The sequence below is a fragment of the Tympanuchus pallidicinctus genome, unplaced genomic scaffold (genome assembly GCF_026119805.1).
Source record: "Tympanuchus pallidicinctus isolate F22 unplaced genomic scaffold, pur_lepc_1.0 scaffold2, whole genome shotgun sequence".
Classification (NCBI taxonomy): domain Eukaryota; kingdom Metazoa; phylum Chordata; class Aves; order Galliformes; family Phasianidae; genus Tympanuchus; species Tympanuchus pallidicinctus.
The window spans coordinates 41,360,507-41,379,994 of NW_026294721.1; the positions used below are offsets into that span (position 1 = coordinate 41,360,507).

General features: G+C 39.0%; 1 long non-coding RNA gene across 2 annotated transcripts in view; it reads right to left on the minus strand.

Annotated features, from left to right (window-relative positions):
- The window catches only part of LOC128080608 (uncharacterized), a 28,236-nt gene extending 12,972 nt beyond the window's left edge, over nucleotides 1–15,264 (minus strand). Inside the window, exons 1-3 of one of the 2 annotated variants that reach the window (XR_008206801.1) lie at nucleotides 15,149–15,264; nucleotides 9,720–9,916; nucleotides 8,643–8,748 (exon numbers count right to left, since the gene is read on the minus strand). This is a non-coding gene — a long non-coding RNA (uncharacterized LOC128080608). Of the gene's footprint in view, nucleotides 1–7,273; nucleotides 8,749–9,719; nucleotides 9,917–15,148 lie in introns of those variants that run through there. The other variant, XR_008206800.1, reaches the window with a different exon arrangement.
- Between the last annotated feature and the right edge of the window lie 4,224 nt (nucleotides 15,265–19,488).

Consider the following 19,488-nt stretch of genomic DNA (forward strand, 5'->3'; position numbering starts at 1 on the left):
GAAAGATAAACTGCTTTTCATGGATACTGCACTTTTGAAAACTCAACAAGATCAAAATCAGTAGAAATTGTAAAGAAAAAAATTACATTTGTTGGGTCTGTGATCTGAGCTGCAGCACTCTTTCAAGGCTGGTAGACCATGTGAGGGCTAGATGTTTCTGTACAGTTTTGGCCATGAAAATGTGGCCAAAATACATAGCCAAGATCCACAGAAGAGCATTTTCACAGCTCACCCTCAGTCTGGCAGCTAAACCCCAAAGAACAAAAAGTTGGCTCATGCCACCTTCCCAATCCAATATTTAAACAGCATAACCACCCCAGGCAATTAGGGATACACACACATTAAGAAGACAGTCAAAGTCTGCACACTGTATTCACATCACGAAAAGAAAATGAGCATTGTGATTAGAGTATCTATAACACAACATTAATTTGTGAGGGGGAATCTGTGTAATCAACTTAGCGAAGACAGGGAGTCCTAAGCACCAGGTATAAGATTTTTTTCAGAGATTGAATACACAGTAGTTGGTGTTGGTCTTAATGAGGTGAGGAAGATAGGATTTTTGCAATGCAGTCATGAGGGTAGGGAGTGCTGAATATTCCTGCAGCCAAGCAAAATTTCTCTATTTCAAAATCTTAAAAAAAAAAATTCCCCCCTTATTAGCCCGTTCCCAAAATACGTGTCCACGCTACTGAATTCGTTCAAACTCAAGTTTCAGTGAATCTCAGGAGTTTGCAAGAGGAGGTGGTATTGTGGTTTTTTTTTTCATTTTGAAACGACATTTTTTTGTTTTTGTAAAATTGATTACTCAGCCTATCTTTTAAAATACGCAAAAATCAAAATCCATACTAAACAGCTAGGCTCATTTCCTTTATCCTGAGTTTGAGTTAGGGTCAAAACAGTTTTGAACCTGACCAAAAATTCAAACGTACAAGCTGTGAACTGCTTGGCTACAACAGCGATATGACAAAGGTTACACAGAACAAAAGATGGTAACCGGGTACTAAGAGATTCCTGTTACTGTTTCTTAAGGTTATGGGGAGATAAAAACAAACAACCAAAAACAAAAACAAAAACCAACAACAAGAACCAAAAAAACAGATCCAGGGAAGACAAATCCTGAAATTCTTTCACTGATTACAGAAACACTTGGTCTTATGGCTCCTATTGTTCTTTGTTTCATCCAGGTATTGACTGCCCAGCCCAGCAATTCCACAGAGTCAAACCCCAACAACCACAACACTGATGCTTTCCTCAGCCTCCAAAATCAAAAAGGGGAAGACGTGCTATTACTAGAGTCAGACCACTGGTCCATCTAGGCAATATTATGACAGCAGGCATATTTGGAACTTTTAAATTTCAGTGTTATCTCTTGCATCATGAGAAAGGCAATCTCATCCTCATCATTAGTCCGTATCTCACCTGTGTGCTGTCTCTTAGTTACTTTCCATGTCTTTTTTCAAAACATTTTTTATTTCTCCAGTTTGGGCAAGTAGTATGAAGCCCTCTAGAGGACAATTGAGTTGCAACGGACAATGCATACCTCATTGCAAACAGCAGATGACAAGTAACAAGTTGCCACCCACAATGGAGGTGATCCAGTGAAGGACTATCTTCAGAGAAGATAAACTGGGTTATCTCCTTTGTACAGAGATGCTGGCTACAACAGATGAACCTTCTGTGGTCATTGACGCTTGCAGCTTGCCACAAAGCAGCAGATCACTTGCAAACATAGATTCTCATACAATCTCTGCTGGGCTACTTCCACTCAGAATGTGATTCAACTACATCCGGTGCTGGCACAGTATTCCAAAAAGCTCTGGGTAGAAAGAAAAAAGTTTACAGAAAGGAGGCACTGCCAACTCAGATGCCTTTTCATATGTACTTCGCTTCATTTTAAAGCATGCCTAATGATGAAGCTTCCTTACTGCACGTCTGCACATCTACTCTCCTGCAGGAAGGCTTGTGACAGAGCCAGTATGTCACCTGTCTGCTAATGAAGAAGAGCCATCATCCAAAGTAATTTAAGCCATTCAGGATGGCCAGGTTCATCAAGACAGCCATGACTGTGATTAAGATCCTAGCTTGTGCAATCATGTTCAAAGCCTTTTTTGCATCTTTTGCTGATGAGACACAAGGTTGCCAAGCTGAAGTTCAGACCATAGAGGAAAAAAAAAAATCGCTCTCTGGAGCTCTTGTCTCTCACCAAGGTTATAGTGTCAGATTAAAGATCCTTAACTAGGTATCGAGACTACATGAGATAGGCAATGAACTCTGGCTTCACAAAACTGAAAGATCTTTGTGTCAGCCTGAAGCGGGCTCTAGAGAGGAGTGGGTGCCTGCCTGGTCTGTGATAGTGCTAACACTGATCTGCCCACTGCTACTGCTGTGGTTTGCTTTTCTGTGTAACACCAGGGCTAGTCCTTTTGCTCATGTGAGGAATCATCGGACTTATAATACCTGGCAGAGCAAGGATTTTGCAGGAGGCTTCTGGATACTGCTACACAGAGCTGCTAATGCTTTAGGCTTCTTTTTCCTCGTGCTTCCTCTAATACCTGGAAGCAACTCCCTCTCAGTACTGTTTTAAGCAGTGGGGATGAACTCCCTTAGCAGCAGCTGCTCTGATTTTCTGTCTAGTCCTATACTGTTTCTAAAGGTGCCAGGTAATTACTCAAGACTGAAAAATCTATGTCAAAGCAATCAGCAGTGTCACCTCATTGACTTCAGAGAAATTGCAACAGAAATTAATCTGAATCTACAATTCTTCCTTTCTGTAGCAAATGGTAATAACCTATGTAACCCTGCCTGCAGGCAGCAACAAGCAAAAGACCACTCCAAACGCATGTGGGGGGGGCTTTGCCACTCTGAAGTGCCACTTTTTCCCTCAAATCCTCCCAGACCTGAGGGTTAATGCTAGCAGTTGAACTGAAGAAGCAGTACATGGAGATGCCCCTCATCTCAGACAACGGATGCAAGAGGAGAATTCATAATATCACTGTTCATTCTCCTCTTTCCCTGTCCATATACAGAGATAGGCATCAAGGGTCAGCGCTGGAATTAGGGTCAGCACATACACAAAGAGAAGTTTTACATCTGAACTTGTGGAAATGCACATAGTCTGCCTTGCTGTCTGGACAGCGTACAAAAGAGCGGGGAAGGATTTTAGCAGAGAGCTTCAAACCATATGTAAATAGATAATTAACCTTGCTCTAAATGATATTTCAATTTTGCACTTTATTTCCCCCAGAGATCTTCATAGTCTATCCAAAACAAGACTGTTGAAAGAAAGAGAAGGATGGAAAAGGAACTGTTGTGGTGGATGCTGGTTTTACAGAACAAGTTTGGAAACTATGTGCAAATAAAAAAAAAATTCTCCTGGAGCAGAGGGGCTTGTTCACCATTTATCTCATGTGTTTACCCTTGGGCTATCATTATATTAGCAACATTTCCCGACTGAGCTGGAGCACCTGGTAACTATAGTAACCACATTTTCATATCTGCCCATAAATTCCCTTGGTTCTAATTAGGGCACTCATTTATAACAGTGATGACAATATGGGAAATGTAACTGCAGACTTAGCTCAGCCACAGTCACCTCTCTCTCCCCTGTGTTGCAGAAATGACCTAGATCATAGTTGCTCTTACACCATAAGATTTTCCTTATGGCATACAGCCTAACTTACCTGCAATGCCAAGAGTTTTATATCCACCTGCTACTTTGCCCATCTCCCTTTCTAAAAAGTCTGCTCATCTACCATCCAGTTCAAATGAAACCTGACTCGTCTCCTTGCCAGCAAGCCTCACACACCAGGTTGCATAAATGCATTTTTCTTGATAGAAAGAAGAATTCACACCTAGCCTACAACAGAAATCACACACACAGAACTACCCCAAATTTTATAAACAGGGTGTGGATGCTATTTTAAGCAGAAGGGCTACACAGTTCAACTCACAAATCTACCATAGGAATCTAGATGGCTAAGAAGACAGAATAAACCATATCACTTAAAACAAATGACAGGAAAATGAAGAAGAAGAAATGTGCAAGAAATCAAGACCAAGTAATAAATAATTGCAAAGGTCAATGGCTCAGGTATTCCACCACAAATTATTCCTTTCTCCATGAAACAATAAAACCTGGTGAACAAGTTGAACTCTGTTGACATGATTTAAAAAGATGGATGAGCTGGTAGGTAGTTGAGAGTGTTTGTTTTATTGTTCACAGAGTCACTGTTTAGAAGTACATTTCTTTTGGAGTCTGTGTGAATTATTGTCAAAAAATGACAGATCTCTCACTTAAGGCTACACTTGATGACTTAACATGAATTTCTTTTGCTAAAAGAAAAAAAAAAAAGACGTCACTTTTGTGTATTAGCATCAGTAAAACAGCAAAGCTCCTCTCAGCAGAGATCAAGAGAGAAGATCAACCCTGCTTTAGCTTCAGGTTTTGGGGGACTTGTTGCCATTGGAAAATTTCCCCTTGCTAGAAGAGCATGTCAATTAGTGTAACTTAAACATGGCTGTTGATAAGAATATCTCATCTTGAACATTTCTCCACATTACCTCTCCAGGAGGCTGAGGGAACTGGGCAAGCAAACGTATTGGAGATTCTGTTGTTGTCATTTCCACTTCAGATTAATAAATATTTTACCAGTTGCCCTGCTTGTCTTTCCAAAGTAGCAAGCTTTTGTGGCAGGGAAAGAAATGACAAGCCCATCAGTAAGCTCATGTAAACGGTGTTAGTTCACACTACCAAGGCTTGATGGCAGACCTTAGTCAGGCTTTCTGGGGCCAGATGAGCCTCAGCAGGTGTAAAGAGTGCCAATCTGGTTATTAACAAGCAAAAAATAAGACTGCATCTTGCATTAGAAGGCTATCCACATTCCTACAACCAGCATCAAAATTCAAGGACACATTCATGCTCACTTGGGAGGTATTTCATTGAATTTTTGACATTGAGATCCACTGGCATAAGATTGGATCCTGCAGCTATGCTCTCCCATTCCTGTATGCCCTGCTTACAGTCCTAGTGATTACTAGAATGAATGGCCCCTCATTGGCCCAAAGAAGTGCTACCTGCCATTGGTGAAAGCCAGAATACGTAACTGTCTAATTCTTCATCTGGTTTCCACTAAGGCTTAAAGTGCCCTAGGCAGAGTTAAGGGAGGCAGCCTGAGGCAGTGGGTGTAAAAAGCAGCATCTCCCAGGTCAGGAAGTGCAAGGTGCTTTGACAACCAACAGACTGATGCAGATGCACACAGAGACCTCAAGCTTTCCTTCTTAGACAGCAAAAGGACCTTCCACTGGCTTATCTATTGTCTTCAGACACTCGATCCACAGCTAACGTACACTGAGAAAGATCCACAGATTCAGCTGAATCAGCAAGGTTGCCATCCTGACACCTACCTAATGGCTTTTCTTAATGTTCAGATGAGCCTGGAAAATTTTCACATTGATTATTGCAGAAGCAGAAATATTCTTTGTAGGTAGGATTTGTTCATTCCAAGCTATTTTATTGCTTTCTCAGTTCTTTACACCAGAGTGAACAGTGCTGTTGATAAGAAAATGTAAACTTCAGTGAACTGCCAAAGAAAGATTCTAGTTATTTGCCAGTTTAGTCATCAAGCACGATTTAGAAGCGTGGATGGAAAACATGTTGACGATCACATTCTAATATAAGCACAGAAATTGATTTAAGATGCTGCCAAATGCAGAGCACAGTAACATTCAATTCCACATATATGTTATTTCACAAAATTAGTAAAAAGTAATTTCAGCCTCTGCCAGACTGGGTTAATTTTTGAAGCACACCTCAGTCCATAAGATGCTGTTTGGGACTAGAGAGGATGGTAGCCTGCTACAAGTTGTGTCACTCATTACTGTACCGTCATTGCTCTGTCAACCTCTTATTGATTTAGGCTTAGACTGTTAAGACAGATGTGTGTGTGTGGTATGCATGACACATAACGAGGCTCCACTCTCTAAGGGAGCCTCTAACATTGCTCATAATACTTAGTTACCGGCTCTCCTCATTTTCATTGTGAGCAAACTTTCTCAAATTGCCAAAATCCTTCCAAATGATCACACATTAACTACTACTGACCACAGTACATCTTGGCTGATTAAATACTATAAACCAAAATGTGAAAAATAAAAATTACAGGATTCCTCTAGTCAAGCAAAGTAAGTCTTTGACATACATAAAAATAATTATCCTGAAAAATGCAAATTAAAATTAAGATTAAATAAACACTTTCTACTTTCTCTCTGAAGCTACCTTCACTCTAAAGACAACCGTTACCTGCTATAATGTATGACTTGCGAGACACTCACATAAGATTAAGCATTTCTTGGTAATCGCCTGGAAATGGTACCAATGACAGTTTGTTCTCATTGAGGGCAAATAATGCAGAGAGATTGTTACAATTGTATGTCTGAAAGATTAAATCAGTTCATTTTGGACATATTTTTCCTCTCTCTAAAGATGCAAAATTCTGTAAGTGTTGGCAGGAAAGAAATTTAAACTTATATGCATGAGTACACTAGGAACTAATTTGAAATGACCACTATTTCTACTGTTCTTTAGCCTAATTAGTGCTGAGAAGGAAACAATTGTTCCAGTTTGTGGGATTTTTTGAGGTTTTAGTGGTTTTCCCTTCCAGTTCTGCATCATGTGAAGCACAGTACTTTTTACTGAAGTCCTCTAAAAAGAAAGGAAACATCTTAGAAAGCTGTTGCTTGGAAAATGAATAGGAAGAGTAGCATTCCACTGCAGAATAGCTACCAGATAAAGAATTCCTTCTTGGAAAGGGAAGTCCACATGTCTAATCCTTGTTTCATATTTATAAGACTACTGCACTGGGTACAAACGAGGGAGGCAGGTGCTCGCCTGGAGACACGCTTTCAGACTCCCAGGCAGAACTGTCATGTCTCCAAGCTCTATGACACATACTATTTTTCACATAAGATTCATCTACTGAAAACATACATGCTCCAGTCTGACTCAGATTCTCTGAAGCAAGCATAAAACCAGTCTGCACAAATTTCATTGTTTTAGTCCTCTGTACCATGTCTGCTTTAAATTTGCCCGTCACATCTGCTTTACCTTTGCCCAGTTAACAGAACTGTCACCCCAGCTTGGCTCCCTTTGCTTTTCATTGGGACTTTCCTTTACTATCTGGGAAAGCTATGGTTAATCACAGGAGCGCAGATCAATTAAGGAACTCTCCTAATAGAAACTGATGACAGCATAAAACACCACAGCAGTAACTAGCATAGTTTTAGCTTATTTCAAACTGTAGGTCAATGAGAAGAAAAAAACGAAATAGTTTGGTCTGTAGATGCGGTTATTCATAAAGTATTCCAGCCATTTCCTTTTGGAGAAGGAAAGGTAGAGAGGTAGACGTATTTGTGATAAATTTAAGCGCCACAGTTGGCAATCTTGCACACTCATTTAACATTTATCTGCAGTTTGCCTATTACGTCAGATTTCCCCTAGATTTGCATAATCTATTTTGAATTGATTTGAGGGAATGAAGAACCGCAGTGCTACATGAATCAGATGCTTTATTATGGCTAGAATCAGGAAATGTCTGCTCCCATCAAAATACTTTCACTGGAAAGCACCACTCTATTTAGTGCCTATACTAAATTTAGCAAAGGCCATTCAATAACATTAAATTTTCTTCCTTTTGTTACAAGAGAAATACAACGGACTGGGAGGATGAATTAAATAAGAGGGATAAAAACAGATTATTATGTTTCAGTTTTTTTGCAAAAATCCCCCACACCAAAGATGACTAACAGCAGGGAAATCCTTCCCTCCACTAGTAGGATAGGATTTGCATGAGGTTGCCATGAAAGCAGGTTAGCTATCTGTATCTCTACAAAAAGGAGAATTTATCCATTGTGTTTCCTAAAGGAAGACACCCTTCATTTTACAGAAAACTTTACACACACCTGGATCAGCCAGCCAGATAATGCCAAAAAAGAAGCAGGTTTTATAAATAACTGAAGAAGTTTGCCATCTGTAGATGCTGGAAGTAAGAGATGAGTACAAACCCCATCCCAGTAAGCAAAAAGAATACAAAGGGTTATGCCAGACCATGAGGGATGCACACAAGATAGCCACTGCCAACAAAGCAATCCACAGAGGGTTGCTTCTCTTTTCCACTCACCACAACATCAGTTTACAAGCAAACAAATGGAAAATGCTCTAACATGTCAAAACAGAATACAAAAATTCAGCTTGAAGGGATCTACAGAGATCATCAAGTCCAACTAACTGATCACACTTCAGGACTTGCAAGCTCTATTATTTTCCTTGTCTTCAGAGCTTTCAAAAATCATGGGTCAGAAAGGAAAATGTATATACAGGAACCTTACATGTATAAAACACTGCATACAGAAACCAGCTCAAGTTTGCGGTTTTCAGGGGCTGCTGGAACAAACACCAGTAGATACGTAGAAGCTCATTTTGAATGATTTATGGCAAACAACATTCACTAGAATTTTTCCTCCTTTCTCTCATTGACCATTGAAAATCAGAGTAAACATGCAAGTCCAATTCCACGCACGCTTTTTGGCTGGCTACAATTTTTCACAGAGTTTTAGACATTTTTAAAGTAATCATTTGTACTCACAATGTGCTACATCTAAGCTGCATGTGTCTTAAATATCTGTGTCACTCCTCTCCAACTGGAAGACCGAAACTTCCATAACACAAACAGGCAGATCTGTGAAGAAGCACTGCAAGAAAACAAAAAAAATCGGTTGGCAACTGGTTTCTAGTTTTAGGTGATACTGATGAGGTCTTCTCCAAGGGATTACCTATAATAAAATAGTTAGATTAAGACTGCCAAAGCATTACAAACTTCAAAGGAGTTGTCCCTGCTTCTCACATATAAAACTGTCTCTAAAATGGTTTATAAGCTGTTCATACCACCCCATGCTGTTCATACATGCACACACACATTCATAAATACTAAGAGATTTTTTCAGTGTACCATGTAAATATTTGCTGTTTGATTGTTCTTGTAAAAAGAACAACAAAGATTATTGTAAAAAAATAGTGCACATAAATATTTTTGGATTTTTCAATGTATACCTATCAATAAATAAACAGAATGGCTTTCCACTGCAAAATCAGACCATTTACAACATTTATAATACAGTTTTAACTTATTTTTCCATCCTTTGCTTTCTTAACAGATTGTTTACTTCTCCCAAGTGAAGCCAAAACATAACTGTAGGGGAAAAATGCAGCATACAAAGAAAAGACTCTTTCTGTTATTAGGTCTTTTTCATTGGCAACTCTCCATGTGTTTTCATCTGTGAATTTTCTAAGGTAATGGCCAATCTCCAGCCATGTGCTCAAGTAATAATTTCATGATAAAACTAATCTTTCCAATAAATAGCTCTCTGAAACACTCTATTTTTCATTTTCAAAGAGCCAGAAGGATTATGTTAGTGATTTGGATATCTATTTTTCTAAAATTGCCCTCCAAGTCTTCCTTATTCTAATGTAATGCTCTGAATCCTTAGCAAATAGGAATTGCATCTAGAAGAGGAGGAAAAAAAAACACAGCAAAAACAAACGTATCCTTAGAAAATCACCAATGCAAGTAGTTTCATTCCCTGTACTAAAAACCATTTGAAAACTAATCTACTGCATATACTTTCCTTTCAGAAAATGTAAATTGATCTTTCAGTTTGAATACCTGTCAAAGCACAACCACTATAGTGTTGATAAGTCATGTTGCTCATCAGTTGATAACTTCTGATACACCACAATCTTGCACGTAGCTCCAGAAGAATCGTTGCAACAGACTGCACTCAAACCACAGTGGAGGATGTTCTGCTTTAGAAAATTTGGCACCAGTAAGAGCGATGAGTTTATTTCTCCTATCAGCACCTCCTGAAGTGGAACAAGAGCACATCACAAATAAAGGCAACTAAAGGAATTATATTGAAACAGACAGATTTTTTTATTTTTATTTTTTTTCCTCAGCATAAGGCAATTGCTTTTATTTGACATATGCACACCTACACAGCCCACACAGCAATTCATAGTACATCTGCTAATACGTTAGCTTTACTGGGACATTCTGAGGCCTACTTTTGATACCTTGATATTTAATACTCACTCCAGCAAAACTGCCTGACTGCATACCCTTGGAAGAACATACTCAGATTTTTATTTATTTAATTTTTACAGACTTACGATACCATTTTCTAGTTCAGTCAGTGTCTCTAAAGTTTTGTATATCTCAGTGGGAATTAAGGACTGCAAGCTTTGCTCACAGACTTCTGTAAGCACCATATTTGCCCAAACTATCTACTACCTCCAAACTATTCCTGGCTTTCATGCTGCTTCCTTTCTAGTGCGGTCACTACTCCATATGTTGTGCAAGTCTCACTTTTAATTTCTGCCTGATACCAGTGGATTAACTCAGTGTCCTCCAGCTAAGCCACCTTTCAATCCCTCTTAATTGTTTTGGAGAAAGTGCTGCTTCCTCCAGAAATCCTCCAGTCTCAGCAACCAATTGCTTCCTTTTGGCTAAAAGAAATGCTCATCCTTGCAAGGTAAAAGCCACAGGTCAAGTAACAGCAGTGTAATAAATCTTCATTTCCTGCGCAATCCCCTGAAGGTGATCAGTAAGTCACACGTGGGCAGGTCCTCACAGAAAAACTAATTTAAATTTTAACTCCTTGATTCCCATATACAAGCATCTTGATTGAACATAGAAAGGTGCTTGTAAATCTTGTGACTGGTGCAGAAGGACCTAAAAGATTTATTTTCAGTGAGCAGAACTCAGCCCCAGCTAGGAAAGGAATCCATCCTTGGATTCTTGGAGGCTTCCCTTCCTTCACTAATCCAAAGAGTAGAATACATGCAAACGCTAGCAGTCAACTTTCTGACGGAAATGAAAGACGCTTTGGAGAAACCTGTAAGTGGATATGGTGGTCTTGTTCCTAACTGCAATCAAAGGTAAATAGCTCTACATTTCTAAATGCAGAAAGGAGTGCTGGCAAGCCATGCTAACTTTTCCTTGTTTGTACAAGGCACTTGAAAATATTTAGAGGGAACATAAAAAGGTAAGACTTTGCAATGCTCCAAGTGATCTAAAGAGGCAGCCAAGGAAAATACACAGCTTGTTGAAAAATTAGCAAGTAAATTTGAATAACATCAGCCTAAGTGATAATCTCAATGGATTAGGCAGCATTTACTCTTTAGAGAAATCTGAAACTTCACTGTGTTGAAGGAAGTCTGCCAGCTTTGTCATTTAGCAGAGAAAGAGGACAGTGGGTTTTCATTTGGGTAAGAAAAAGATCTCACATCTATTTGGCTAGTGCAGTGAAGACAAAAGGCTTTTTAATGCAAATGTTACAGAAAATACTAGAAATGACTGCAATTCAGTTCTTAGACATTATTGGTTTACTTGTAGGTTTACTCAAAAAGTCTGTTCCAGGTTGTGGACAATGCCTGTATCAATGACATTGCCTATCATGCTGGAAAAAAAAAAAAAAGGGAAGCTTCAGAAGGGCACAGTTGGTTATCTGCTGTTCTTTTTGCCTTTTTTTTTTTTTTAAATCTCATTTGCTTATTTCTAAACATATGACCTGGCACTCAGCCTGCCCTCTCCTCAAAAGTTAAAGATGAAGACTTCTGTATAGTCTGGGCAATGAAAACATTGGCTTTGATTTTAAAGGCTGTTGCAGTTTAACTCAACAGGTGGCACAGCACCACACAGTTTTTTTCTCACTCCTTTCCCTCCCAGAGCAACAAGGGATAGAATCAGAAAAGAACAAAGTAGAACTTGTGGATTGAGATAAAAACTTTTTACTAAGATAGAGAAAATAAAAAGGGCAAAAGAATAATAGTTATGATAATAATATATGTGTGAGTATATATATACACTACAAAAAAACAAAAAAAAACAAGGGAAGCATAAACAGTTGCTTACCACCCACCAACTGATGCCCAGGACATCATGAGAAGGTGAGAAACTGAAACATCTTTGGCACTGCACAGCAACAACTAAAAACAACGGTATGTTTACCTAAAGTCAAAACATAGCATCAGGTACTATGAAGGAAAAACCAACTCCATCCAAGCTGAAACAGGGACAGTGCTGGGAATTCGCTCTGTGAGCAGTGCACTTCCTCTGACTTCATCTAGTTTGAGGCAATACCTTGAGTAATGCTGGGATGTGGGCTCCTTCCAGGAGCAGTGAGAAAGGATGGTATCTCCAAAAGTGGGAGTCCTCTCATTTAATGAGTGTCTAGACCTTTCTGCTGTCTATTTGAGACTGCTTACAGGTCTAATGGGACTTTTAGACTAACACAGCAAGGTGAGATAAGTCCCCCAAAATACTTTCCAAGGGATTCTGTTCTGCATATTATTCACCACACCTATTTCTCACAACTGCATATATTCTTTCATAAGCCCTCGTCATGAAAAATGACTTTTAGCCTATGAAATGTCTCTAAACACTTTATCTCCATTACTTGCTGTGTGGTGCAATTGCTCTTCTTAATTACTTGCTTCTGTCTTCTTGTGCCCTCAACAGATGGTTGAACATACTTAAAATCAAGAGAATAACTGAGCTGAAAAATAATAAACGTTTTTTAGCTGAAGAAAGACTGATAGCACACTTTGTTGTATTTTTACAGATCACCGCTATTTAAACATTTGTGAGCAGTGAGTAGGTTCCATGCTCACACTGCAGTTTTGCATGTGTTCATCTCACTTGTGAAAGCAGCTGCTGCACACTCTAATCTCTTCTTTTAGTTAGGTTTATTTCCACTAAATTCTGAGCAAAAAGAGCTGACCAGCTGTGGAAGAATACAGTTTTGGGGTCCTTGACAATGGGTGGCATGTCTCAAGAGGACCGGGAAAGCATACAAAGCTATTTTTAACCTTCAGATGATAGAAGCAATGAAGGAACAGGTTGTAGCCCTGAAGAATCATCTTTCAGCTCTAAAAACAACCCTTGCAGGTGTTACTCAGCCCTGAACAGATGCTGCAACTCCAGTCATAGCTCAGGCATGACCACCTCTGTAAACACAGCCTTGTGTTACCACGCACTCTACAGAGCCTCAGAGCTATTTGAAAGATACCAGATTACTTCTGACAAAAACTATCTAATTTCTCTATGTCTTCCTATGCAGCTTCCCTTGAGAAGTACTGATCTGTCTGAAAGTTACCTGAAAGCAAAACCCGTTCCTTTTTTTTTTTTTTCCCCCCTGAGAAAAGAGGGGAGAACTTCGTAGCAAAGGCAAATTTTCCTTTTATATAAATCACAATACCTCCTGATAAGTAACCACAGCTTCACCTCAGACTGTCAGAAATCCCACTGTCCACGATAGCAAGCACGCAATGTAAATAATCATGCAAATTTTGCTCAGGCTTAAAACAACAACAAAATCAAAAATACCACAGAATCCCTTGAAGTCCAGCAGGCAAAAACTAGAGCCATAAATTCCACTGTTGCAGTGGAATGCATGGAGAACATCCCACTGCCAATGCAAAACATTTTGGAAACAATCTTCCATTTTCAGCTGTGCATTGCTCTGCCTGAAGTCAGTGCTGGCCTGCCTGTTCAGACACTTCTTTCAGGAGGGTCATGTTCAGCTGGCTGGACTTTCCTCCTGCTGCTCTTGTGTCTCTGCCCTGGCTTCTAGTTCTCATTTACTCATTTGAATAAGGGATGTGAAGTGGATGTCACTTGCTGCCATGCCAATGGCTTTAGCTCAGTACCACCCAGCCAGGCATCTTCTGCTTAATTATCTGCACTAAGTTTGGGGTGTTAGGCAGAAAAATCTAGCTTTCAGTGTGCCTTAATTTAGGTTTCCTTTGGCCCCCTCAGGTGCCTTCTGCCTTTTCTAAACGTATACGATATCATAAAGAATCCCGTTACAGAACTCCTTTTCATTTTTTTCCTCTCTCTTTGTCAATCACGATGAAGCTAGGGTTGTCTGTAAGCTTCTCTCTGCTTTCAAACACATTTTCACACTTTCCGTTTCAATTCTGTTACACGCTTGTCAATCCCATTTGCTCCTCAACGTGGATAAGACCAGACTGTCTCTGCTTAGAAACAACAGGCCTTTCTGAGAGTTATAGTATTTCCTGAATATTGTTCAGATTTCCTGCAGAGTGAATTGACTGCAGAAGGCACATAGCTATTTTTAAATCCTGTTTTTTTAATGTCCCAGTTTAAAACTCAAAAGGATTTAGAATAGATGCTCCCAACTCATCACAGTCTCTCATGTATTAGTATCTAAGGTCACCAGTAGCAGAAGATTGAAATGCTACATATTGTGAGCTGCAAGTCCAACCTCAATTTTCTTTTCCTGAATTTTAAAAAATATGAATGGTTTACATGTGTGGATCTAAAATTTTGCAGATGCAGAGCCTGAAACACTTTGATGGGAGCTAAGCTCTCCAACTATGCCATCTCCTGTAAGAAACCAGGTGCTTTTAGAGTGGGATTCATCACACAGATCATTAGGGAAGGAGTCTGTTAAGTTACCCTAAATTTTTGAGAGCGTTGGTCAAATACAAGACTAGATGATATGGTTAGCATCTATTTTAGTGAAAAAAAATGCACTACCCTTCCAGTACCTTGGCAGGCTCTCAGTCACACCCAGCAACAAATCTCTCAAGAATGCCAAAACCCAGAAAAAGACCTCCAATAGGAAAATAACACCAAATGTGCACTGACAGTATGAGCATGCAGGATTATGCTTGCACACATGAGAATGAGTGTGTGACATGATTGTGAGTACATGACAGCACAGGAGGGTGCATAGGAATGATAGTGCAGTCCAATGAGTAAACACAACTGTTGTTCTGACCAAGCAAGATGCATTGAAAAAGTGAAGGAATAGAACAAAGAATCTTTGCCGTGAGCAGACAGACCTTGGAACTGTTTTGTCAATAGATTTCATACGTCTAAGAACTCAAACAACATTGTGCCAGCATTCCCTTTTGCTAATGTGCTTGTTCTGTGGGATGCTGGAGAGCCAGAAGGCTTTGACACAACCTGGAAAAAGGGTTAATGTACCAACACAAGAGTAAGATGTCTGAAAGTTAAAGAATTTTTAATCTACTGAAGGGTGAGGTGCAGATGTTATGATGACTTACACATCATCAGATAATAGCTGACAGCTGCTTATTGCCATCATTAGAAAGAAGGCTGAACACATGAACTCTACAGGGAGCAATGGAGAAAAACACAGTGCGACTTCTTGCTGGGACCTGCAGGAAAGATGAGAAAAAAGACCATGGTGAGTCAAACTCCACAGGTTAGTGCTTGACATTAGATGTTGTGCAGATCAGCTACCCCTGCAGTGGGGATGAATTTCGAGTACGTAACAGCAAGAAGCAATGCCTCTTAACTGAAGCTGGTACTTGTGTGTTATCCCACAACAGTGGGATAAGCTGTTGAGGAGAATGCAGTGTTTGAAGTTTTTCATCTGCAAGCTTTACTCTGCTGAATCTTAGCTATTAGTCACATTAGCAGGTGAAGGGGCCCAAACTCAAAACTGTACTGATGAGAGCATGGCGCAGCTCCAGAAGAGAAGGGACTGGGCAGACAGCATGGAGAGAAGAGTCTGGTAGAAGCAGCATGCCTGAATTTTCTCCAAGCATGGCCATGAATGACATTGCAAATATTTCTCCAAGAAGTACAATGTAAAAAAAAAAAAAAAAAAAAAAAAAAAAATTAGTTTTATGCAACTGTAACCTTTTGGGTCAAAAACAGCAGGTAGTTATAGCCAAAAACAGGATGGGAAGGGGAAGGAAAAAAAGCTATGAATTCTACCTGAGAAATATCTTCTTTTACTGTCTTTTATATAAAGCATTCAACTTCACATATTGGATCAAAATTTCTTTTTGAAATTGAAATCAAAATAAAAGCATCAGAAATAGAACTGATGAAGTGAAATCACTATAAAGGAGTTTGAGTTTATTTTCCCCCTCTCCATTTTGGTAAAAGAGAACAAATACAAGTTTTCTGGGACAACCATTTTGACAGGTGAACTAAATTCCATTTTCCCCAACATCTCTCCACTGGCTCTGCCAATCTATTAACACTTCTCAAGTCCAAGAATTTTAGGAGCTGAAATAACCTGGCAAGTTTTGAATTAGAGGCACCAGAGTGATGATCTTAGACAAGGCCAGATCTCTTTGTTTACAGTAAGAATAGTTAACTAGATTCTGCGTGTACATATAAAAGCATTTATTCAATTTCTCTACTTAAATTACTTCATTACACTGCCAGGTAGCATAAATGGTGAAAGTCAGGTCTTTCTCTTCCCAAAGGGGAGCCTGTGTTGGTTTCAGATCAAGCAATTTGAGGGAGAACTCCAGAGACAGAAGAAATGCCCCAAAATAACCCCTGAGGAAGTCCTTCAGGAACGTCAGGATACCTGTTTGTATTTTAGAGATAATCACTATTTCACCCAAGCATGAAAGTATCAGCTGTTTGCCAGACATACTACACGTTGCAAACTACCCATCTACTCTGTTATCAAACACAGTTTGTTCAGGCACCGGAAGAGCTCTTCCAGTTGGCCTCAAATCAATGTCTGGACAATTCTTACGATGACATGACAAAGTTCCTGGGGCTCTAACTCACTAGGATGTCACCGGAGCAGAAATACATTTCTAGCAGTTTTGTTCCTGAACACCACTGTCTACCTACTTAAATGTCCAGAATATTGAATATTTAGCTACAAACTGTGATAGTGCAGTCCACCCAGTATATTAATTCTGCCTTCTCAGCTTTGGACTAGGTTTTCCTGTGTGACCTTCAGCAAACCACTCAATCTCTGCATAATTTATTTTCCTACATGTAAAGCAGAAAAAAATTTTACTCCAATTTCCCCTTATTTTGCTTCTCCACTAGCAGATGTTTGGGAGCAAGGACTGTCCTTCAGATATTTACGCCTTGCCTTATGTAGACCTAAATCATAAACACAGCATAAAGGAAACCTTACTTTTATTCAGGAAGTATATTTCTCCTGAGTGTTGTGTCATATACATTAGACTTTCTTCAAGGTCAAGATTTTGTTTGATGCTTGTCATGAGCAAACAAAGCAAACAAAGAGAAAACATGTCCCAAAAAAAAATCTGCCGAGACTTCTGTATAAATGTTGCCATTTACTCCCTGAGTTGGCTATGGATTTCCTTTATTTAATCTTTTACAACTATCTAAACAAAAAGATGAATCCAGCTGCCTCAACATTTTCTAAATGAAAAAGTCAAAATGTGGTAGAAATCACTGGGTCCGGTCAATGTTAGTTCCAAGAGACTGAATCTTACATGAGGCCTGCAAATTACGAAACAAGCAGATGAAATGCCAATACAGATTATTCTTCCTAGCAAGAATCACAGTTTTAAGATCATCTGCTCCTTTCTGCTGCACCAACAAATGATACAAATGCAGAAAACAAATGATACAGTTGGACTACAGAGGAATTACAAATGATGGTTGAAATGAACAATTACTGGTTTACATAGCAGGGGCCAAGGCTATCAAACTACTTACCCAATGCTAGAGAATTAGCCTGTACCAGAGCCAGGACTTGAACTCTGCCTTTCAATATCATCATGCAGATATTTGGCTCTTCTTCCTTCAGTAGATTGTATATTTTGTAATGTCACAACCATTATAAAATTGGAGGGGATGGGAATCAATGGAAAAAAAAAAAGCTAAATATGCCAGGATGAATAGCATTTCTTCCAGTGAACATTGGCTATTCTTTCTGAGATATGAATTTTAAAAAAATTGAGTATGGGAAAAGGTAAATGGATTCTTAGCAAAGTATAATTACAGTATCTCATGCAGAAGTCAAGGAAAAAAGGTACAGCTATCAGAGAAAAGAAGTTTGTTTCTTCTTTTCTCAAAAAGAGATCAAACAATTTTCTGGTGTAGCCCTTTTCCTGACTTCTCCCTCTCCCTAGCAGGAACACCAGGTCACCCTGCAATCAATAACCATTGCCCCTTGAACACAACAGTCCTCTCCTGTCACTGTTCCTCAGTTGCCCAGCAGTGGTCAGTAGCCCTACTGCAGTTCCCCTCAGGGTTACTTGTTCTCCCTGAAAAACAACAGTGTACTTGAAAGTACGCTGTACTATGTATTTTGTATAATTAGAAGTGCAATGCAACAATTAAAAGCAACCTGAAGGATGGCTTAAAATAGCAGGAACAATAGACATTTGTGGCCCTTTTTCATGTTAGGAGATGCATAAAGAAGGTACTAAAAAAGAACAAGAGCTGATGTAGCGCAGCAGAGATTTAGTAAAATCAGTAAAATGAAGCCAAATGGGACTGTCTGAGAAACAAGTCCTCTTCCAGTGACTTTTTTTTTTTTTTTTTTTTGGTCTTGTTAGTTTGCTTGTAAAAACAACTGCAATAGAAGTAGTAAAATATAACCCACATACTGGTCAGCTACTCAGAATCTAATACAGACTTTCCATAAACGACTGGAAAGCGTTCCGCATACAGCAGAACTCAGCATTGCCATGGAAACAATTACAATTCAAAGAACAAAATGCAATTGATATCAAGCCATTCAGAATGCATTTAAAACTTGTTATGCACTTAAAGTACAAGGAAATTAGTTTGCTAATTAACACAGTGTTCCCAACCATTGTGATTTCTTTCTTTAATGGTGAGGGTGGTATTTGCTGCCTTGCTTTCTTTCCTAATGCTCCTTCCAAACACACTTAGCTTAAATACAATATTTCAGCATTTGTTTCAAGCCACATAATAAGAGCTCAAACTGAAACTAGTCTTTATCTTTTTTTTTTTTTTTTTTTTTTTTTTTTAAAGCCAATGCCTCCAATAGATCCTTTTTAATCTTCTCTAACGTCTCTAATGTAATGAATCCCATATATAATGACATTATAATGGTTAGAAAGTGCTTAGGTAAGCCCTCCAAAAAGAAATAGACTTTAAACTCTTCAAACAAAAAGCCTAAACAACAACAAAAGCCCCTTCAATAAAACCACCTTTTAATTAACTGTTGCACTCAGATCACTGTTATATTATGAAATAGGATTTCTAATATCACAGCCCTTGTTTTGCATGAGGTCAGTCACCAGTTTTCTCAGATTTACAGGAGAATAGTTGTCTAATGAAGCCAAATGATACCCAGCACTTGGAAATGCAATGCTAGTTGCATGTCAGTAGAAAAAAATATATAGATCTTCTTACAATTTTGTCATTACAGTTTTAGCATAAGTTTCCAGAAGTGACAGGATACTACTAGAAGAGATTAACCAGGCCCAAGCACCAGGGATCTCCAAGAGAAAAGATATTATATTGGAAAATTCCCTTATAGCCAGTAAAAATGTTTCAGGCAGTGTAAATTTGGGAACATCTGTAGCTCTAATGATCTTGATTCATATCACTTTGCTTTATGCATTTAATCAAGATGCCAAAAAAGGACATGCTGTTCTAATCACTGGACAGCGAT